This window comes from Rutilus rutilus, assembly GCF_951802725.1.
Source record: "Rutilus rutilus genome assembly, chromosome: 19".
In the NCBI taxonomy this organism is placed as follows: domain Eukaryota; kingdom Metazoa; phylum Chordata; class Actinopteri; order Cypriniformes; family Leuciscidae; genus Rutilus; species Rutilus rutilus.
The window spans coordinates 1,443,763-1,467,900 of NC_140232.1; the positions used below are offsets into that span (position 1 = coordinate 1,443,763).

A 24,138-nucleotide genomic window follows, 5' to 3' on the forward strand; every position below is an offset into this window, starting at 1 on the left:
TGACTATATATCATGGGCTATTTGGCATTATTTCACACTGTATCCAGAGTTAGTTTGTAAGATGTATGTCTGGTTTTGACTACGTTTCTCATGGTTCTTTGTATTATTCTACTCCATGACCTATTTTCCCTGGTTGATTGATTCGTTTTTCTGTTTCAATTATCTCATTAATTTCCTTTGTTTCATCCATGCTTATATACCCTGAGTTCTGGCTTAGTCTCTGTCCGTCTTCATCTATGTATAGCGTGTGTGAAGTGTATTCTAGTATTATCTTATTGTATTATCTTAAGAAATGTCTTTATGCTAATAAAGTGAGTATATTTTTCATAATTAACAAGAAATACTAAATCAGTGTTAATAAAGGTGCTGACGAGTGATCCATGAGAGACAAACTTTTGTCTCATCTCCGTTTCTCCTGTTTATTCAGGACTTTTAATCTGTTGATCTGTTTGTTTCTCCAAACACTGACAATCAGCATGATGAACAGAGGAGTGTTTATCACTGAAACTACAGCATGAGAAGAAATCATTATAAGAGAGAGAGAGCATGACAGACCCTGGAGAAACTCTGGGACCAATAAAGAAGAGCAATAAATAAAACACATATAAGTGTTTTAGATATTTTTTTTTTGTGTGTTTAATCCAAGGATTTATAACATTATATCTTAATGTTTCAATGCAAGTTCATTTTGAATAGGCTTAGATTTAGTTAATTTTACCTAAAGAAATCCTGATGTTGTTCTTTGACCTGTTTCAACACACCTTGATCAGAAGCTCCTCCCTCTTACAACACTAACCAGGAAGAGACGGACTTGTTATTTCTCTTTTCTGTCATTCTGACTTTATCTCGACAAAAGCAATAAAGAATCAGCGATCAGTGGAGTACGAAGAGGAAAAACTACAGAAGAATTTGAGAAGTTTCTTTCTGAACAAGTTTGTCTCTGATCTTTGTGATTATTATAGTGATTTATTTTTTAAACCGTCGTTCAGAAAGTGAAAGTAAAGTTTAGATTGCTGGAGCTCAAACAGTGAAAATGGCTTCAGCAGCTGAAGATGATTATATTTGTCCTGTGTGCTGTGAAATCTACAAGGCTCCTGTTCTTTTATCCTGTAGTCACAGTTTCTGTAAAGAGTGTCTTCAACAGTTCTGGAGAACCAAGGGATTTCAGGAGTGTCCTGTCTGCAGGAGAACCTCAAGATCTGAACCTCCAGTTAATCTTGCTTTAAGAAACTTGTGTGAGTCGTTCCTGAGAGAAATGAGAGGCGTTCATCAGGGTCTGAGGAGATCTGCAGTTTACACAGTGAGAAACTCAAACTCTTCTGTCTGGAGGACAAACAGCCTGTGTGTTTAGTGTGCAGAGATTCAACACAACATGACAATCATAAATTCAGACCCATCAGTGAAGTGGTTTCATCATATAAGGTAAGACAAATGTTTCTTGATTCACATGTAAAGAATCATAACGAGTCATAGTGTACCGGTCACCGGCTGGAGTGCCCTTGAGAGCCACCAGAGGGCACTCCACACCAGACTCTCATGTTCACTCACAGACTACATCTCCCATCATTCTCTGCCTGGACTCATCAGCACTCATTATCACATTCACCAGTATCTCATCTTCTTGTTTAGTTAACCCTATATAAGCCTGGTTCACCCCATCACTCACTGCGAAGTTTTGTTTGTCACACTGCAATTCTGAGCATTCTCCCTGGTTTCATGTCTCTTGGTTTTTTTAATTTCTTGCCCTGTTCCCTGGATTACTCTTTTGCCTCTGACCCCTGCCTGTTTAGTTTGTTTTTACGGACTGCCTGCCTGTGTATGACTTATTGCCTGTTAATTGGATTACGTGTCTGGATTGCCCCTTAATAAAAGCTGCATTTGGATCTCACCTTCGAGTCTCGGAGCAGTTTCGTAACACATAAACACAGATTGTTCCGGTCACTAACGTAACCTTGGTCCTGATGAGCAAAGATCTGTGTGCGCAGAGTTCCTCCTTCGATTGGGCTAAAAGCAGTCAATCACTGAGGTAATTCAGGAGGTGAACTCCCATCTGTCTCAGGGGGAGAGGGCCACATCCACGAATATCATAAAAGTACGCAGAGCAAGAGACAGTCAGAATGGTAGGACTGTAGGGTGGTAAGACCCTTCAAACGTGAATCTCGAGAACTGTGATGAAGGGCTATCTGGATATGAAAGTATGCGTCCTTCAGATCCACTGATAAAAACCAATCAGATCTGTGAGAGAATTTGTTTCAAAGTTAGCATTAGCATTCTGAACGGCCGTCTTACCAGAGCGCGGTTCAGACATCTCAGATCGAGGATGAGCCTGAGGACGCCATCCTTCACTGGAACGAGGAAGAAGCGGCTGTAAAAGCCTGAGTCGCCCTTCGCTAGCAGAGCTTGTGCTTCAGCTCGGAGGACGTGAGCGTCGATGTCCGAGACTGAAGTGTTAGTCACACTCCTGAAGCAGGAGAGCCTGCGGGAGAACTGGAGAGAGTAACTGCATTTGATTATTTCTAAAACCCAATCTGACATGCCAGTAAAAGCTTCCCAAGCCCGGCTCTGGGCGGCGAGGGGTTGAAGAGGCTGATTTAATAATAATTAACAAATAATTTGTTACATTTATATAGTGTTTTTCTAGGTACTCAAAGCACTTTTTTTGCAAAAGGTATTTGCTTTTTATTTGAAGTGGCGCATTTTGTACAGGCACACAGACATGAACCAATCAGGCTTCAGTATTCAGTGTTGATCTGATTGGACAGCTGCAGTGATCAGGACTGGTTGTGTTTAGTCCAGCTGAACTACATTATAAATGCAGTTTCATAGATCTGAGGAATTAGAAACTACGGGGGCAAATACATTTTCACGCCGACCCAGTTGTTATTGGAGAACTTTTTTTGTTTCAATAAATAACACTGTAATTTACAAACTGTACTTTGTGTTTACTCAGATTGCAATTTCTGAATCAATTTACACAAAAACAAAAGAAATCAGGAGCAAATACTCTTCACTGTAATCTGGAGTTTTATGTATTTTAATGTTTAATGTTTTTTATGTATTTTTGTTCAATTCTAGGAGGAGCTCAATACAGCACTGAAGTCCTTACAGGAGAAACTTAAACACAATGAAAAAATGAAAGCAGAGTTTGAGGAAACAGTTCAACACATCAAGGTGAGGAAACAGAAACGAGAGTCATTTTCATTACAGCTGTTGGATCACTATATACAGTTATGATCTGATATAATGGATAACAGTTTATTATTTCTGTAAATAACTAGCAGCAATCTGCTTCTGGATCCGTTTTATGTCGGGTATCCGAGTTTATCTTGGATATTAATGATGTGTGTCGATTGAGATGATTGAAGTGAATGTGATCTGATTTCAGTCTCAAGCTGAGCACACAGAGCGTCAGATTAAACAGCAGTTTGAGAAGCTTCATCAGTTTCTCAGAGATGAAGAAGAAGCTACAGTCACTGCACTAAGGGAGGAAGAGAAGCAGAGGATGAAGGAGAAGCTGGAGGAGATGAACACACACATCTCAGCTCTTTCACACACAATCAAAGACATGGAGGAGATGATGAAAGCCAATGACGTCTGCTTTCTGAAGGTCTGATTTCAGATCATTGGTTGATTGATTGATGATTGATTGAGTTCTTGATGATAAATGGTGTGTTTGTTCTGCAGGAGTTTCCAGTCTCAATGGAAAGGTGAGTGATCTGCTCCTGTCTCTGGTCTCTCTGGTTCTGATCCAAAGCCACTGCAGTTCTGACTCCTGAATGTTCTTCCAGAGTCCAGAGCTCACAGCCGGATCCACAGATGGCTTCTGGAGCTTTGATTCATGTGCCACGATACTTGGGCAACCTGCCGTTCAGAGTCTGGAAGAAGATGCAGGACATCGTCCAAAACAGTGAGTCTGACAGCAGGAGATCTGAGCTGGACATGATGGATGGGTGGAGAGTTAGAGGCTCTTCATGACAGAGATAGATAGATAGATAGATAGATAGATAGATAGATAGATAGATAGATAGATAGATAGATAGATAGATAGATAGATTGATAATATTACACACTGTCTTATAAACTAACATGGTCATGTTTATATAGTAACAAGCTTTCGGGTGGAATAGTTTATAGAGTAAATAAATGAGCATGGAACTAAACCTGATCTTCTACACAGCGATAATAATAATGAGTTTATTCAAGTGTTCTATTAGTACACTTCTTTTCAACTAAAAATAAGACAGCATACTTTCAGTCTACATTTTATTACATTTTTATATACTTCTCGAAAATATTCTTTATGTACTTCTCAGAAATATTCTTAAAATTACACGTGTACTTGACTTATACTGAGAGAAAAGTCCAAGTATATTTGGCCCGTACTCAATCATTTGATCGAGATATACTTAAAAGTATAATTAAGTATTCAAAGTATACTTTGCTTGTAATTGTGTTAACTCTTTTGATCGAGTAGCCTTTTAAATATAAATAATATTGATTAAAAAATAAAAATATTATTTTTTTTATTATATTTTTGATTATTTGATTTTGTTTATATTATTTTTTGAAAATATTGATTAAAATATTGATATAAAACAGATATGTTTCTAATTCTGTGTATCTGAATTTATGTGTAGGCTAGTCCACTGGTGTACATAGGAATTTACTTTAATTCAACTTTACTCATTAACAGAATTTTCCAGCTATCCATGTTTTCACTGGTATACGGTAGGGGGCGCTATGACACATCTTCTAGTACAGAATCTCCGGCTCAAAACACAGGAGAAGAAGAAGCTGAAACAAGTGATAGAAGATTGCTCACCCAAATGTAAAATAACGTGATCATCAAACATTAAACAGCTTGTAAATCAAAACTGCTTAATGTTTCCAAATGAAATAAAGCGTAACCCATGTAGAGAAAATGACTGAAGCTGTGGGGGTGTCGGACTCGATCTACTCCATCTGTGTGTGATCATCGTTCTGGATCTGATCAAGTCTGATCTGACTTTGACTTTGTCTTTGACTTTGTCTTTGACAAAAATGTGATTTTCGCAACTTTTTTGAACCCCTTACCTGTCAGGGATCACTGGTGATCCCAGATTATTTTAGTTCAAAATATGTTTGAGCTTATATATCTCAATATTAATAACAGTCTGGTTAATTTTGAGTCTTGAACTATAAACTCTCAAGTGTTGGCTTTCTAAATGTATGTGTGTTATGTTTCTATTCAGAATTACTTATGAGCAGTAACCTTTTTATTTTGGGCATTTCATGTAAAAATTGGGGGTGATGGGGAAGGGGTTAAAATGTTGCCTTTCTTTATGAAACTCACCGACATTCAAGTGTTGATAAAGGATGCATGAAGGTAATAAAATGTTTTTAAAAGTAAAGTACAGTTAAAGGGATTTTTCAAGTATAAAAAATAACATTTGAATATAGTGGTATATAGGCCTACTGCCAGTGCAAAAATAATATATAAATAGTAAACTATAAGTATAATGTTAAGCAGTGACGTGCGGTGATGTCTTAAAGAGGCTAGGCACTGAGTTATGAAAGCCAGATTACCTGATTTATTGTTTAGGCTAATAATACATAATAACAGTAGGCTAAACATTACGCACAAGCGCGGCATATCAAGAAATGTACAAATCAGGATGTATATCGCGTGTATTCTCTCAGTCTCTCTCTCTCTCTCTCTCTCTCTCTCTCTCTCTCTCTCTCTCACTCACTCACACACACACACACACACACACACACACACAAGCGCGGCACACAGGCACACACCGGTAACAGTAGTTAATGTTCACTCCAGCATTAGAGTGCAACCATTCTTCATCATTATTGTTGCACAGCGGCCAAAAGTAAAAGTAAAATCACACACTGCTCAATTGAATATGAAGTCAAATGGCTTGCATTAATTCAACCATATTTATCAATTCAATATTAAGCCCAAAATAGTTTTTGACTCACCAATCGGTAGATTATTTGTAGCCTACTGCCTACATAAAATTCATCCGCCGCCCTTTCCTCGTCAAGACATCGATCACAGCTTTGTAAATCTTTACGGGCCTTCGGTTTGCAAAGTCTCTGGCTCTCAATTTAAAACAATTTTTAACTCTGTGATGACGGCCTTTTAACTCCGGTGCTGTCATTTTGGCTTTGAATTTGGCGCGGGGATTAGGTATGTAGGCTAGCTGTGGTGTAACGTTAATGACGTTAGCTGCGCAAATGTCCAGTGATATCTCGATTTTAATTGGTCCATGTCTGATATGTTACGGAGAAGTTACGGGCATACCATATTTACGTCCAAAGGCACAGCAGAGTTGTGCTTTTTGACGTACATGTTAAAGAATACAGGATCGAAGTGCGCATGCGCAACATGGTTTTTTCGCTTGCTGTCTGCAATGAATGGACAGTAAAAGCACTGCTTATTCTACCATTTGTTTTTTATTTGATTATGCGTAACTGCTACATTTGTCATCATAACGTCTAAATAATTAAACAAGAATAAACAGTAAAAATACAAATACAAGTTTATTATTTAATAAACAATTTTATTTTTGAATTTTGGCAGGGTAGGCAGTGCCTAGTTTGCCTACCCAGACCGCACGTCACTGATGTTAAGTTCACTTAAAGTCGGCATGAAATCAAATTTGACAAATCTTCTTTTTTATATGTAATATTGTAGTGTTTATTATAAATGATTTATCTGTGCACTTCATTATTTTTTTTAATTCATGTACCCTTATAATCTTTAATCAAATACATTACCCTTCCCTCCCCCCTCGAAACGACCTCTCTTCTCTTTCGGTCACGTGCCATGGCCAAAGGGTGCGGCCAGAGCCGATGAGGGTGTGGCTATCAGTGTTTAAGATAGATAGCAGCCTACCATTCGGACATGTCGAGATGCTCTCGAGGGTGAACTTGACTGATAACTTGACTTGAATTATCTTGGTTCGCGGGAGGCTCATATAAATATGGGCTGATTCCTGCCTGAAAATTTAGCTCCTCGTTCTCGTCGCCGGGCTCCTCAATAAAAAATCCTTCATGTGAGGGTAACGGTGGGGAGAAATCCTCCAAAACTGAATGTAAACTGGCATTCAAATCTGCCTCCATTTTGTTTGCAACGCCCAACCTCCAATGATCCAATCAATTCCCGAAGGATGAAATCAAGCCCCGCCCTACATTTTTTTTCTAATTTCAGAAGCTGTTTCACTCGGATATACGTCACAACAAGGAAAAAATGACCATCTTAACTTCCGTTTCATGCCGACTTTAAAGAAAACTTGTAGTATAAAACTACCAAACTAGTAGTTTACTGAGAGTACACTAAAAGAAAACTTGCAAGAATACTTGCAGTATAAAACTACTTAACTAGTAGTTTACTGAGAGTATACCCACTGCGCAATGTGACGTCGTAGTGACGTCATTTTCATGTAATTTTTGGACGTCCAAATTTGGTCCATTGAAGGGGTTGTTTTGTAACGCCAGGCGACGTCTTTTTTCGACGTCTTCCGCACGTCATTTTTCGACGTCTTCCGCACGTCATTTTTCGACGTCCATCCACAAAAGTTTGTTTACAATAAATCGCGCTCAGTGCTCTCAAACAAAACAGCGGCTTCTTACACACACACACACACACACACACACACACACACACACACACACACACACACACACACACACACACACACACCTTGCTTTACCTGGGATTCGAACTCGTGATCATCTGCTCCACGTGCCAACGCTCTACTGTTTGAGCTACAGAGAGAGTGATATAATTTATGATTATCGCGTTTAGGCTAAAAATAGGTTCGGCGCTTGGATCACGAGCATCTTGCAGTACATTTAAAATATTTTAAATATAATATTTTAAATATTTTAAAAATATATTACATTTTAAATATAGCGATTTGGAAACGTGGATGGAGCAGTGAATAGGTTCATTACACAGCAAAATGACACGACAAACTCGCGTTTTGGAAAAGAGCTCTTCATTTGTAAATTAAAAAAATTATAATAATCATGTAAATTTCCTGCACCTGTCATAGACGTCCAAAAAATTACCCAGTTCAGGTCCAATGTTGAACGTAAATATGACGTCCAAGTTGGGTCATGGTTGGACGTCCAAATAGTGGACCTAGTTTGGACGTCGAAAAAAATCACCCAGTTCAAAGGTCCAATGTTGAACGTCAATATGACGTCCAAGTTGGGTCATGGTTGGACGTCCAAATAGTGGACCTAGTTTGGACGTCGAAAAAAATTACCCAGTTCAAAGGTCCAATGTTGAACGTCTATATGACGTCCAAGTTGGGTCATGGTTGGACGTCCAAATAGTGGACCTAGTTTGGACGTCGAAAAAAATTACCCAGTTCAAAGGTCCAATGTTGAACGTCTATATGACGTCCAAGTTGGGTCATGGTTGGACGTCCAAATAGTGGACCTAGTTTGGACGTCGAAAAAAATTACCCAGTTCAAAGGTCCAATGTTGAACGTCTATATGACGTCCAAGTTGGGTCATGGTTGGACGTCCAAATAGTGGACCTAGTTTGGACGTCGAATAGATGTCCAGAATTGGTCATGGACCGACGGACCCAATATAGACATGATCTGCACGTCTATCCGACGTCCAATGTTTAGTGGGTACGTCAAAGTAGGGCTGCACGATTAATCGCAATAAAATCGCACACGATTTGGCAAAGGCTGTGATTATTTTGTGCGCAGTTTGTCAGTGGAGTGCGGCTGATCGGTAGTAGATACTGCTCCATCTGAACGCCAGAGGGCGCTCTCACGCAAACACGCTAAATATGCCCCGCCGCAGAAGTACAGTAATGCGCATCATTCCAGGAAACCCCTATCGCTGTGGCTGAATAAACAGAAGATTGAAACGCTTTGATTAAACATGACTTGTAAACACACGACTGCCTTATTCTGTGTAAGAAGCACATCATCTCACAGAAGGAGGAGCTCAGCTGTCGTTATGAAGTGAGTTTGGAGTAAATGCATGTTACTAAATGTTGCATGTTATTAAAAAGAGGTTCATAAAAGCTTCTCATGTTTTGGAAAGATGTTTGACACGTGTTGTTTTTTTCAAATGCAGGTTATAAGCGACTCAAACTCACAGTGCTTTCAGATAGAGCAGCGTTTACTGAGCCGATCATCACTGACACACTGCGCATAAAAAATAATCGTAGCCTTTGCGATTTTAAAACCGCGATAAGCGATCTCGATTTAAGTGCGATTACATGTAAATTGCGATTAATCGTGCAGCCCTACTTCAAAGTGTACTTTCATAAACAAAAAAGTTGCTACAAGTATTAAAATAGTAAACTACTAGTATAACCATAAGTTCACTTGCAGTACAAATGAGAAACGTAATTATGAACTAGTTTACTACTGTTACACTTATAGTACACTTAAACATATACTTTTATATACTAAAAGTGGGCCAATTTAGTCCCAAGCGGTATTAAAATAATACACTTACAGGTTTACTACTAGTACATATTGACATTAGTATACTTACTGCATAATGTATACTTAAAAATATACTTGAACATTACTTAAGTATACTTCATAAAATGAACTTGAAGTATACTTCTTTTCTGTAAGAGTTAACATGATGGTAGCACAATTAGCTTTTTTTTTAACATGATGTTAATACAGTTGTCTTTTTGCTAACATAATTATCTTTTTGCAAGCATGCCTTTAACAAAATGTTAACAAGATTAGCATGTTATTAGCATAATGCTAACATGATTAGCATGTTGCTAGCATTTATTTATTTATTGTTTATTTGAATAGGGACAAATACAAAATAAACATAGATTATTACATAAAGAACAATCTGATGCATGTATCACAGTGTTTATAGCCATGGCTAATTCGCAACACCTGTCCCTAGAAGAGCTTTTTACAGTCAAGATAATGAATAAATAAAAAATAAAAAATTACAGCGAATACAATGAAATGTCCAGAAACCAGTTAGCACCAAGAGTGATAAGTATAATAAATAAACACATTCACTGGAACTCACACAGAAGCAAACCTCATATACACCCAGCTACACATCTCATATGGCATGATCACACTGCTGCTGCTGTATGAACCAGGCTTTTGTTAGTTTTTTAAAGGTGGACAGTTTAGTTAAAGTCTTAATATTTGCCGGAAGACAGTTCCACAGATTGGCTCCTTTCACAGAAAAAACATTTTGGGCAAAAGATGTTTTACAAAATGGAACTTTACAGTCTCCACATGTGGCCGCTCTTGTTGATCTGGAGGTTTCCAGCCTGTTCACGAATTTACAAAGTGGCTCAGGTGCAAGTCCAGTCAGACATTTAAAAAACAACTTTATGTGTCTAAGATTAACAAAATTAACAAAATTTAAAAGTTTATGTTTACTCAAAATGTAACAGTGATGGAATCGAAGGGGCTTTTTATCTAAAATTTTTAAGGCACGGTTATAAAGCCTCTCAACAGGCTTTAGGGTAGTTTGGCTAGTCTGGGACCAAACAGTGGTGCAGTACGACAAGTGGGACATGATCATAGTATTCAGAAAGACATGAGCACATTCAAATGTTAGACTGCTCCTAATCAATCTGAAACAGTTCATACTGGCCTTCATTTTTCTTGATATATTTTTAATTTGACTTTTAAAATTGAGATGAGAATCTAAAATCACTCCTAAATATTTTTCTTGTTCTACCTGATGGATGAGCTCACCATTAATTTTAACGTTAAGGTCATTTATTATCCTCGTTCTTTTCATAGAAAAACACATTGATTTAGTTTTCCTCAAATTAAGTGTTAAACATGATTTATTTAGCCAATTAGACACTTTCTCGAGACTTTTGGTCAGTGTACTGCCGATAACAATAGGGCTCCTGCCGGACACATAAACCACAGTGTCATCGGCATACATCTGAAGGCCTACCTCAGGACAAACTTCAGGCAGCTCGTTCACATACAGGCTGAAGAGAACAGGCCCCAGTATGGTTCCCTGAGGGATTCCGGTCTTAATTTTACATGGGGCAGATTTTACATGATCAATAACTACACATTGTTCTCGGCCCTGTAAGTATGACTCGAACCATAATAATGCCTGGTGTGACATATTGTACGATGACAGTTTTGAGATAAGACGGCTATGGTTTACTGTATCGAATGCCCTCTTTAAGTCCAGGAATACCACACCCACGATGTTTCCTCTATCAAGCGGCTGCACAACATTTTCCAATAATGCGCAGATGGCTGATTCAGTAGAATGGTTCTGTCTGAAACCATACTGTTGAGGGTGTATATATTGATGTATTTCTAAATATTGTGTTAGCTGTTCTGATACAATTTTTTCTAGTATTTTTGACATTACCGGAACTAGACTTATTGGTCGATAGTTACTAACGTCTGTGGTATTCCCGGACTTAAAAATGGGTTTAACCAATGCCTTTTTCCACACATCTGGAAATATTCCAGTTTTAATAGAAACATTTATAATGTGGGTCAAAGGTTGAATGATAATTTGAGAATATTTTTTGAGGAAAGTTGCATCTATGTTGTAGTTGTCTTTGGATAAATTAGTATTCAGGTCTGAAATAGCTTTCAATACCACTGCCTGATCCACTTCTCTAATTTTAAAGGAATTCTCATTTGCTGATGACAATATGTTTAAGTTGCCACTATTGAGCTTATCATCTAAAAAATTAGAAGCAAGATCTTGTACTGATTTAATAAAAAATTGATTAAAAGCATTAGCAACTTGGACAGGATCCGATATGTTTTTTTCTTCACATTTTAGTTCATATGAATTATTTATATTTGCATTAGGTTTAATTAAACTGTTAATTTGTTTCCACATTGCTTTACAATTTCCTTTAGCTTCAGTTAGAATTTTCAAATAATAGTTTGCTTTTAAGTTGCGCAATTCTTTTACTACTCGATTTCGTAAACCTTTAAATAACATCAGATCTGTGTCATATCTGGTTTTAAGATAGGTTTTTAGAGCAAAATCTCTTTTTTTTATTAACTGTCGTACTGCATCACTTACCCATGGAAGCTGTACTTTTCTTTGTGGCCTTTTACATTGTTTTAAGAACTTATTCAATATGTTACTCATTGTAGAAGTAAATATATCACAACACTCGTTCACTTGACTATGTTGTGAGACTTCATCCCAATTAGTGTTTGCTAACTCATTCTCAAATTTAATAACATCTTTGCGGGGGATTATAAACTTGGTTGCCTTTCTGTCATATTTATATTCATTTAGACGTTTCTTTGAGAGTTTTCTTGAAATTAATATCATGTTATGATCTGATAAGCCACACACCAGATTGTATGTTTTTAAGACTCTTTCCGGCTTATTTGAGAAAGCTAAATCTATTGCTGTCTGTGATGTTTTTGTCAAGCGAGTGGGTCCATTTACAAATTGATGAAAATCATATTTTGATGTTAGTTCTTTGAGTTGTTTCCTACTAGATTTATTTAACCAATTAACATTAGTATCTCCATAAATAAGCACCTCGCTGTTCGATTTAAAAGATTTAAGAATTTTTTCCAAATCTTGATAAAAAGTTTGTAGGCAGCTAGATGGTGGATTATACACTACAAGGATATTAAACATCATGCGTGGGGATAGAACCACATTTACACATAGACTTTCAATTGATAGAGATTCATCTAATTGAACTTCCTTGGTCTTAAAGGAGTCTTTAATGTAAACCAGAACTCCTCCTCCTCTACCAGTAACCCTGTCCTTTCTATAGCACTTATATCCAGGCACATCTATCATTGAGGTGGGAATTTTATCATGCATCCATGTTTCACCTATGCACAAATAATCAAGATTGGAACCAATTAGCAAAATTCTAATTTCATCACATTTTGGATACAGACTTCTAATATTTAAATGCCCTCCCAAAATACCCTTAGGCTTTACTGTAGGATCCCAGATTATTTTCGCATGATTTACTGTCTGAAAAAATAAATATTGTCTCTGCTTTATTATTGCTTGTGACTATTGCATAGTGTTATCCTACAATTAGCATGTTGCGAACAAGATGCTGACATGATTATCATGTTGTTAGCATGATATTAGCATGATTGTTGATTGTGTCTCATCAGCTCCTGTGATTCTGGATCCAAACACTGCGAGTCCAGATCTTGTCGTGTCTGATGATCTGACCAGTGTGAGAAACAGCTCATATAAAACTCTTACTGATAATCCAGAGAGATTTAACCGGTATCCCTGTGTTCTGGGTTCAGAGGGTTTTAACTCAGGAACACACTGCTGGGATGTGGAGGTTAAAGAGAGTGAACTCTGGAGACTTGGAGTAACTACAGCATCAAACCAGAGGAAGGGACGTGTTTTCTTCAAGACTGATGTCTGGAGTGTGCAGTATTGTCAGTATGGAGTGCCTTTAGGTTCTGGTTTTCTTGTTAATCAGAAGCTTGATCGTGTGAGAGTGAATCTGGACTATGACGGAGGAACGGTGTCGTTCTCTGATCCTGTAACTAACACACATCTACACACATTCTCAACCACCTTCACTCACACACTCTTTCCATTCTTCCGGTGTTATAGTTCTGACTCTCTGAGGATCTTACCGGTCAATAGTCAGTAAACGTCACTCCTGTAGATCTGGATCTTCCTGCTTTCATCATGTTTCCAATATTTAATCCATATCACATGAGTAAGAGTGCTGTTGAGCTGAATATCAGTACGGTGGCTGTGATTGGGCCGTGATGATCACATGACTGATATCCAGCACTACAGCAACACTCAGATCAATAAACAAGAAGTTTTCATTTATATTCCACTTCACACAATTAGACCGATTAGAGACCGTTTTAGCATTCATGTTTTCAGGAGAATTGACATTTACCCCATTATTTCAGTCAATGTGTGTTTATTAATTTCTAACATTTTTGCATCATAATTATATATGATTATATATCATATTTTTTCTTGTATTACATCAAATCACTGAAGCAGTAAATTCTGCACATTCTCAGTGTTTGTTCAACATGAGACTAAATGAATAATTATTTCAGTTATAGAGGAGAAATGATCATTTGTTCATTGGAATAAATGGATGTAAAGGTTCTTGCTGATAATCTTGTGTTTTAAATAAATAAATAATATGTGATTATGTGATTTAATGCTGAGAGTGAAAGATGAAATGTTTGGGATGATAATTAGGGTTTAAGTCGTGGAAACAATACTTTACAGACGTAACATGTTTATTTGACCTTTCTTTCTGCCTTTATTGGAAACTCCTTCAGTCTTCCTTCGTCTGACAGACACACATCTGGAGTTTTGACGAGCGGCAGAGATTTTCAAGCCTCTGATTTCCTCGTCCATTTCAAACATGTTATTATATATTAATAAATTGTATACAAACAATTATTTTTATTAACAAGTGTCATGATTTTCTGTACTTCATTATAAAGACTATTTAGATCAATACTTGATCCAGCAATATTCAGTTTTGTACAATTTTTATTTTTTCAAAATTCTTTGATGAACAGAAAGTTAAAAAGAACAGCATTTATCTGAAATATAATATTTTCTAACATTATAAAAGTCTTTACTGTCACTTTTGATCAGTTTAACTCATGCTTGATGAATAAAAGTATTGATTTATTTTATTTCTTTCCCCCAAAAATAAAATTAAAATTCTTATTGACCCCAAACTTTTGAAGGGTCGTGTTTAATGTTACAAAAGCTTTAGATTTCAGATAAATGCTGTTCTTTTGAACTTTCTATTCATCAAAGCATCATGAAATAAAAGTTCAACACTGATAATAATCATAAATGTTTCTTGATCATCAAATCCTCATATTAGAGTGATTTCTGAAGGATCATGTGACACTGAAGACTGGAGTAATGATGCTGAACATTCAGCTTTGATCACAGCAATAAATTACACTTTAAAATGTATTAAAATAGAAAACAGTCATTTTAAATTTGTTAAGCATATTTGAATAAGTATAAGTGGCAAAGCCATGTTATAGTCTACGCAGTGACGTCATTGAAACGTGCGTGCCCCGCGCGCTGTGTATGTAATGAGCATGCGCATAATAAAGTGATGCTGTGAGTTCAAGAGACGATGGCGGTCTATCTGATTTTTCTCCCGTGAATAAATTAATCACTTTTGTGACAGTGACACGCGAGTGACTGCTGCAGAGATGTCTAGCGCAACAGGTTATGGGCCCAGTCATTCAGGCCAAAGGTGGTTCAGACTTTTATTCGACGGTGATGAGAAAAATTATGAACTCTGGGAAACGAGATTCCTCGCGCACATGGAGTTGCGTGGCCTCAGAGAAGTTATTTTGCAGGACCCGCAGATAGACGAGGGAGACGAAGAAGCTCTCGCGGAAGATGAGGCAAAGAACGGAGAAGCATATGCAGAGCTAGTACAATGCCTAGATAACAAAAGTTTGTCGTTGATAATGAGGGACGCGAAACGTGATGGAAGAAAAGCACTGGAGATTCTTCGCGAGCATTACGCCGGAAAGGACAAACCCCGCGTTGTGAGTTTGTATTGTGAACTTTCCTCACTCCATAAGGCTAGCAATGAAACGGTCACTGACTATATTATTCGAGCAGAGACTATATTTACGTCATTGAGAAGAGCAGACGAGCAGATTAGTGATGGACTTCAGATAGCTATGGTAGTAAAGGGGCTACCTGATTCATACAAGCCGTTTGTTGTGCACATCACGCAGACTAATGACGTTGTAACGTTCGGTGAGTTTAAAACAAAACTACGAAGTTACGAGAGTACTGAAAAATACGGGAAAAGTGACGTGAATGTAGAAGAAGACAACGTGATGAAGACTAGCGGGACAACGAGATCACGTGGAAGAGGGAGAGGAAAGAAAATGGTTTTGACTGATATTGAGTGTTACACCTGCGGTAAAAAGGGACATATGGCCAGGACATGTCCCGACGAATCCCAGGCGAGAAGAGATGATCGGAAATGGGACACACCACAGCGAGGAAAGGGACGCGGCCGAGGACGAGGCCGTGATCACGTGAAGAAAGCAGATGGAGAGACAGAGGCAGAGCCTACATCTTTCTGTTTCTTCAAGATGAGTGACTGTCCTATTCAAAGAGGAAACAAGAAGGGTCTCATGGTCGACTGTGGCGCCACATCACACATGATAAACGACGCCACAAAGTTCATAACAGTTGACAAGAGCTTCAGGCCCGAGGATCACATGATCGAGCTTGCCGACGGAACCAAGGTGAGCGGGATGGCGAAGATGAGGGGAGAAGCCGAAGTCTACTTGCTGGACAGCGAGGGACGACAAGTGAAAACGAGGCTAAAGCAAGCACTATACATCCCATCGTTTCCACAAAACATTTTTTCAGTCAAATCAGCTACAGCTAACGGAGCGGAGATGCACTTCAAAGATGGTGATAACTGGCTGATTCACAAGGACGGTACCAAATTCAAAATGGACGTGTATGGTAGGCTTTATTACCTTAACACAGTAGAAAGTGAAAATGTTGATGAAGTGTATGGTAGTCATGACATTCAGACATGGCATAGGATACTTGGTCACTGTAATTTTGACGATGTTGCAAAATTAGAAAAGGTAGTTGAAGGGATGAAGATAAGAGGGAAACATGACAGGTCCAATCAAAACTGTGAAATATGCACACAGGGAAAATTTACACAAAGTAGAAACAGACAGGCAGACGCTAAAGCTACAACCGTACTAGAGCTAGTACACACAGACCTATGCGGCCCTATAGAACCAGCTGATAAAAATGGATATAAGTATGCGATAGCATTTACTGACGATTACACTGGAATGATTTTTCCATACTTTATCAAAGCAAAGAGTGACACGACAAAGGCTACAGAAAAATTCATAGCTGACGTAGCTCCATATGGAAAGATAAAGTGTATAAGATCTGATAACGGTACAGAATTTACCGGGCAGGAATTCCAGTCTCTAATTAGGAGTAACGGGATAAGGCACGAGACCAGTGCACCCTACTCACCTCATCAGAACGGAACTGCCGAAAGAGGTTGGAGAACCTTATTTGAGATGTCACGATGCATGCTTTTGGAGAGTAACCTCCCAAAGCAATTATGGACATATGCTGTACAGACAGCAGCTCAAATCCGAAACAGGTGTTACAGTAAGCGGCTAGAGCAGACACCTTTCCGTGTTTTCACAGGAAAAACACCTAACCTGTCTAACATGAGGATTTTTGGCTCTGAATGCTACGTATATAAGCAGGATAAGAAGAAGCTGGATTCTAGATGCGAAAAAGGTATTTTCGTAGGCTATGATAAATATAGTCCAGCATATAATGTGTATTATCCTGAGACAGGAAAAGTCCTAAAACATAGGCTGGTCAAATTCATCACCAAAGGTAGCGCAGATAGCCAGACTCAGACAGATTGTGACATGGGGGACGAAATTGAGAGATATGGAGATACATCACCAAAAATAGTCAACCAAGGTCAGGAACAGCCTAAAGAGAGTAAAGAGTCCAGTACTGAGGAGGGTCCGACCCAGACAGATAGTACTCAGAGTGAACAGGGAGAAAGAAGGTATCCTACAAGGCAGAGAAAAGCTCCAGAATACCTTAATGATTACCAGTGTAAAGCTGAGAGTAATAATGATGAAAGAGAAAATGTAGATTATTTCTACAGAGTGGCTTATGATGTACCTAAAACATTTAGAGAGGCTATGGACTCTAAGAAGTCAAAAATGTGGACTGAAGCGATGAAAGAGGAGATGAACTCTTTGACAGAGAATGAGACTTTCACTCTGACGCCACTGCCAAAAGGCAAACAAGCAGTGGGAGGTCGATGGGTATATGCAGTGAAAGAGAGCCCAGATGGATCTGAGACTTGTAAAGCCAGATATGTTGCAAAAGGGTATGGTCAAGTGGAAGGGATTGACTATAAAGAGACCTTTTCACCGACAGCCAACATGACCTCTGTCCGAGCATTAATGCAAGTGGCTGTACAGGAGGACCTTACCCTACATCAAATGGATGTAAAGACTGCTTACCTCCATGCTCCGATGGACTGTGAGGTATATATGGAGCAACCGGAAGGTTTTGAGGCCAAATCTAAAACAGGAGAACACTTAGTGTGTAAACTCAATAAGTCATTATATGGCTTAAAACAATCCGGACGTAACTGGAACATGTTACTGCATGATCACCTTACAGGTAATGGTTTTGTACAAAATGATGCTGATCATTGTGTCTACAGCAGAGAATCTGAGAACGAGAAAGTGATTTTGTTAGTATGGGTAGATGACTTAATCATAGCAGCGAGTAACAACACCTTACTCAGTGATGTAAAAGAAATGTTGAAAAGAAGGTTTAAGATGAAAGATATGGGTCCACTTAAACACTTCCTGGGTATTGATTTTATACAGAGTGATGGAGAGATCAAAATGACTCAAAAGAGACACATAAAGAAGATGTTAGCGAAATTTGGAATGTCCGAATGTAAACCGAGATCCACCCCATGTGAACAAAAGTTAAACTTTGACAATGAGGGTGAAGTCATTGACTCAACAGGATATAGAGAGATAGTAGGTAGTTTGATATACATTATGACATGTACTCGACCTGACCTGAGCTGGGTTGTTAGTAAACTTTCACAACACCTAGCAGAACCAAAACAACAGCATTGGGCTACAGCAAAACACCTACTGAGGTACTTAAAGGGTACTATAGATCAAGAACTACACTTCCGAAAATGTGAGGAAAGCCTACAGCTTGAGGGGTATAGTGATGCTGATTGGGCAGCCGATAAAAATGATAGGAGGAGCACAACTGGATATTGTTTCAGCTTAACTGAGAATGGTCCAGTCATATCGTGGAAGAGTAGGAAACAGCCAACGGTGGCTTTATCCACCTGTGAAGCCGAGTATATGGCACTAGCTGCCACTACTCAAGAGAGTATGTATCTTGTACAACTACTTAAAGGAATTGATAGTAGTAATCAGCATGTACCAGTCAAGATATATGAGGACAATCAGGGGGCGATAGCTTTGTCTAAGAACCCAGTATGCAGACAGAGAAGTAAACACGTTGATATAAAATATCACTTTGTACGGTCTGCACACACAGAAGGGAAAATATCTATAGAATATTGCCCTACTACAAACATGGTAGCTGATGTCCTTACCAAGCCGGTGCCAAAGGCTAAGTTTGAGAACTTCAAGAGGTATTTCTTTGGAGAATAATGTGAACTGGCAGGTGTTTTTATTTTTGAGAAGTTTTTCTTAGATAAATGCCAGTATACCAAATGTTTTATTTTGGAGTTATGTATTTTTATTTCATTTTTTTTTTTTGTCAATATATAATGCTATAAACATGTCTTTGAGTGGGAGTGTTAAGCATATTTGAATAAGTATAAGTGGCAAAGCCATGTTATAGTCTACGCAGTGACGTCATTGAAACGTGCGTGCCCCGCGCGCTGTGTATGTAATGAGCATGCGCATAATAAAGTGATGCTGTGAGTTCAAGAGACGATGGCGGTCTATCTGATTTTTCTCCCGTGAATAAATTAATCACTTTTGTGACAGTGACACGCGAGTGACTGCTGCAGAGATGTCTAGCGCAACAAAATTGTCATAATATTTCACAATATGACTGTTTTTGTTTGTATTTTCAATCAAATAAATGCAGCCTTGGTGAGCAGAAGATTCAGATTCACAGATTCACTTTATTAGCCATTTGCAGTATGAAACCACATTGGAAAAAATGTACAAGAAGCTCAAAGTGCAAAGTCGACACTTACGATGACACAACACACACAAAAAAAAGCAAATGCCACATAAAAGTCTTAAGAGTAAAATGCTGTACATTAAAAATCTATACAAAAAACTTAAAAGCCTATTTTAAAAATGCTTTGTTTAAAGTGATCACAGCTTGGGGAAAGAAACTATTTAGATGGCGATCAGTGGAACATTTGACCGAGCGATACCTTCTCCCTGAAGGAAGCATTTCAAAAAAGGCCCTTGCAGGATGGCCTGAGGCATCATTAGCAAGTTGTAAAGCTCTTTTCAATAGTCTAGCTTTATATGTGGCCTCCAGGAATGGCAGAGTGCAGCCAATGGTCCTGCTGGCTGAGCGAACCACTTTGTTCAAAGCCCTCTTCTCTCTTAAAGTGAGATTGCCAAACCACACATTTATACTACTGGTTAAGACACTCTCAATTACACAAAAATAAAAGTTCAAAAGAATCTTAGTATTTTGAGTAAACTCTCGAAGCCTACGTAAAAAGAAGAGGCGCTGTCTCGCATTCTTAGCAATGTTAGTCGTATTTGAGCTCCAATTCAAATCGTGAGAAAGAGTCACACCCAAGAATTTACATTTCTCAACAATCTGCACATCAGAATCATGGATAGTAATAGGCAACTGATTCCTGTTGTGACAAAAATCAATAACAAGTTCACACGTTTTTGAAGTGTTCAAAAGCAAGTTATTTTCTCTACTCCATTGAACAACATTCTCTACCTCCTCTCGATAATGAGATTCATCATTTGAACTAATCAGCCCAATGATAGTTGTATCATCTGCATATTTGATTATCACATTATTATCATGAGATGCCACAAGATCATGAGTGTACAATGTGAACAAGAGTGGACTCAAAATACACCCCTGCGGTGAACCAGTGCTAATATACAGCTCCTCAGAAATGCAACGTCGACAAGTCAAAAAGTTAAAAATCCATTTACAAATGGCATCATCAAGTCCAAGACATTTCAGTTTGTGAATGAGCTTTGTAGGGACCATTGAATTAAAAGCTGAACTATAGTCTAAAAATAGCATTCTAGCATATGATTTTTTTACATCAAGATGCTTATAGACAGAGTTCAAAGCAAGGGAAATGGCGTCCTCAACACTTCTGTTTTTCCTGTATGCAAATTGAAGTGGATCTACAGACACAGGAATTTGATCTCTAATAAAGTCCAACACCAACCGCTCAAAACTTTTCATCAAAACAGATGTCAGGGCCACTGGCCGATAATCATTCAAACACGTCACAGGTGTCTTCTTGGGCACTGGAATTATGATTGATCTTTTAAAGCTGACTGGAACAGTGCACTTCCTAAGTGACATGTTAAAAAGATCAGTCAGAACAGGAGCAAGTTGCTCGGAGCACAGTTTAAGAACACGTGGAGGAATACAGTCCGGTCCAGGGGCCTTTCTAACCTTCGTCCTGGACAAGACCCTCTGCACATCCTCCTGAGTGATGGTAAAGCTCTGGTCATTACAAGCTGTGAGAACAACAGGTTCAGCATTTTCAATTTCAAAACGACAATAAAACTCATTTAGTTCGTTTGGCAAAAAAGGGTCAACATTAGTGATAATGGATCTTCCTTTAGGTTTCCAAGCGGTGATGGAATTTAACCCTTGCCACATTCGTCGTGAATCCCCCTCCATGAAATGTCCCTCTAACTTAGCTCCATAGGCTCGTTTGGCGGCTTTAAAGGTGCAGTGTGTGATTTTTAGCGGCATCTAGTGGTGAGAATTGCGAATTGCAACCGGTCAATAATTCGCGGCCTTTCCTTGAAATTTCAAACTCGAATGAGAGGCTACGGTGGCCGACATAGGAAGCCGCGTCTTTTTCTGCTGCTTCTCATTCAAGTTAGTGATGAAACGCCCTCTGTAGCGCTGTCTGTTCGCTGTCGGCTACGGTAGAAACATGACGTCACGATATGGCGACCTTCATAGAAGGGGTGGCCGCGGTTATGTACATATAAATGACTCATTCTAAGGTAATAAAAACATAACGGTTCATTAAGTAAGGTCTTTATACACCACTGAAAACATAGTTATGGATCTTATATTGCATTTCTGTCAATAGATCCTCAGAAATATCACACATTGCACCTTTAATGGACCGCTCCAGAGAATATCTGGACAATTTATACGCAGCAGCGTTACCAGATTTAAAAGCCATGGCCCGCTGTTGTATTTTCCTATTTACTTCCGCATAATACCACGGGTTCTGACTAGCGTGCCGTTTTATTACCTTTTTTGGAACACAGCAATCGATACAATAGTCAATATACCCAGTCACTACATCACAATACTCATCCAAGTTATCTGAATGGAACACAGACCAATCAGTAGCATCAAAACATCCTTGTAGTTTCACTTCACTTTCCTTCGTCCAGCACTGAATGATGCATGATGAAGGTTTTGATTGTTTACTCCTCTGTACATATGTAGGAAGAAGTAACACAGAGGAGTGATCCGATTTTCCAAAAGCTGGTCTAAGCCTGGATTGGTAAGCAGATTTAACGTTACTGTAGCAGTGATCCAGGATGTGTGCTCCTCTAGTTGGATGTTTAACATGCTGATAGTAGTTGGGAGAAGCAGTTTTAAAATTACATTTATTAAAATCCCCAGTCACTATGACCACAGCATTAACATAGGAGTTCTCAAGTTTGTTTACAATGTCACTTAATTCACTCACGGCAACAGAAGTGTCCGCTCGCGGATGTATGTAAACTCCACACAGGAACATCACGGAGAACTCCCGTGGGAGATAAAAAGGCCGGCATTTCATAATTAAACATTCTAAGTTTGTGTTGCAAGTTTTGTTCACGATGACACAGTCCGTGCACCAGAGTTCGTTAATTAAAAAACACACACCTCCACCCTTCGATTTCCCGGTGCGCTCTTTCACCCTATCCAAGCGGTGGACAGAGAAATTTGGTGGCTGGAGATACTTCTTTTAAAAACATTAAAAATCTTACCGATCTAAAACGTTTGACTGGTAGTGTACATATATATACAAAATTAAAATGATAAATAATTAAATATATATATATATATAATTATTTATCATTTAAATTTGATCATTATATATATCTACTGTTTTGTGCATGTATTCCCGGCTCCCGAATAGACGACGAAGTGAACATTAACTATGAGTGCGATAAAGCAAAACTTGCTTGAGGGAAAACGCCTCGGTTACGACTGTAACCTCGGTTCCCTGAAGAGGGAACGAGCGTTGCGTCGAGAATGACGCTATGGGGAACGCTTTGCGTGATGACGTCTTGAAGCACATGTAAAATCAGTCCAATGGTGTGGCGGAACGTCAGAGGCGGGTGACGTCACGTACCAGGAAACTATAAAAGCCGGCCCGAAACAGAAAACGAAAGCTTCGTAAGAGTCTGAAGTCGAGCTGACAGGCATGAAGGAGATATGGCAAGGCGACGCAACGCTCGTTCCCTCTTCAGGGAACCGAGGTTACAGTCGTAACCGAGGCGTTCCCTTTCAAGGGAACTCGCGTTGCGTCGAGAATGACGCTATGGGGAACGTCTATACCAACGCCTCCATAGCTACAAATGTCTGTCCTGTGTGAAATCTTGTAGAGCAGCACTAGGAAGACAGAACATGAGACCCTGGAGCAGAGTCTAGATCCAGAGAGTAAAACCTGACGAAAGTGTGCGGTGAGGACCAGCCTGCCGCATCACAGACGTCCTGTAAAGAAACTCCTGAAATAAGGGCCTTAGAGGCCGCCATACTCCTCGTCGAGTGCGACCGGACAGCCAAAGGAGAAGGCTGCCCAGCCGCCTCATAAGCAAGTGAGATAGCCTCGACCACCCACTTACTCATCCTTTGCTTAGACACTGGACCTCCTTTGTTAGGGGATCCAAAGCACACAAACAATTGATCACTTTTACGCCACAGGGCAGCTCTGTGGACATATGCGTCTAACGCCCGCACAGGGCAAAGCAAATTATTAGCCTCCTGGTCAGCATTTTGAAAGGGAGGAGGACAGAAGGCCTGCAGAACAATAGGTCTGACCACATTAGTGGGGACCTTGGGGATATAGCCCGGTCTGGGATGAAGAAACGCTTTGACCATACCCGGAGCAAACTCCAAGCATGACGGAGCAACCGACAGTGCTTGAAGATCCCCTATTCTCTTGAGAGAGGAAATAGCAAGAAGAAAAAGAGCTTTCAGCGTTAAAAACTTCTCAGGAACCTCCTCAATTGGCTCAAAGGGGGCCAGGGACAAGCCTTGTAATGCAATGGACAGGTCCCATGGCGGAACCCTAGAGCGAACTGCAGGCCTCAGCCTCCAAGTGCCACGAAGGAAACGAGATATCAAAGGGTCTTTCCCCA

At 39.1% G+C, this 24,138-nt stretch overlaps 1 protein-coding gene and 1 pseudogene across 2 annotated transcripts in view; one reads left to right on the plus strand and one right to left on the minus strand.

Moving 5' to 3' along the window:
- The window catches only part of LOC311278748 (nuclear factor 7, ovary-like), a 1,193,180-nt gene that overhangs the window by 586,089 nt on the left and 582,953 nt on the right, over window positions 1-24,138 (minus strand). The window lies entirely within an intron of this gene.
- On the plus strand, window positions 878-14,142 carry LOC311278753 (E3 ubiquitin-protein ligase TRIM35-like; annotated as a pseudogene). The gene is made up of 6 exons (XR_014630335.1): window positions 878-1,422; window positions 3,076-3,171; window positions 3,386-3,607; window positions 3,685-3,707; window positions 3,789-3,907; window positions 13,120-14,142. The product of XR_014630335.1 is annotated as an E3 ubiquitin-protein ligase TRIM35-like (transcript).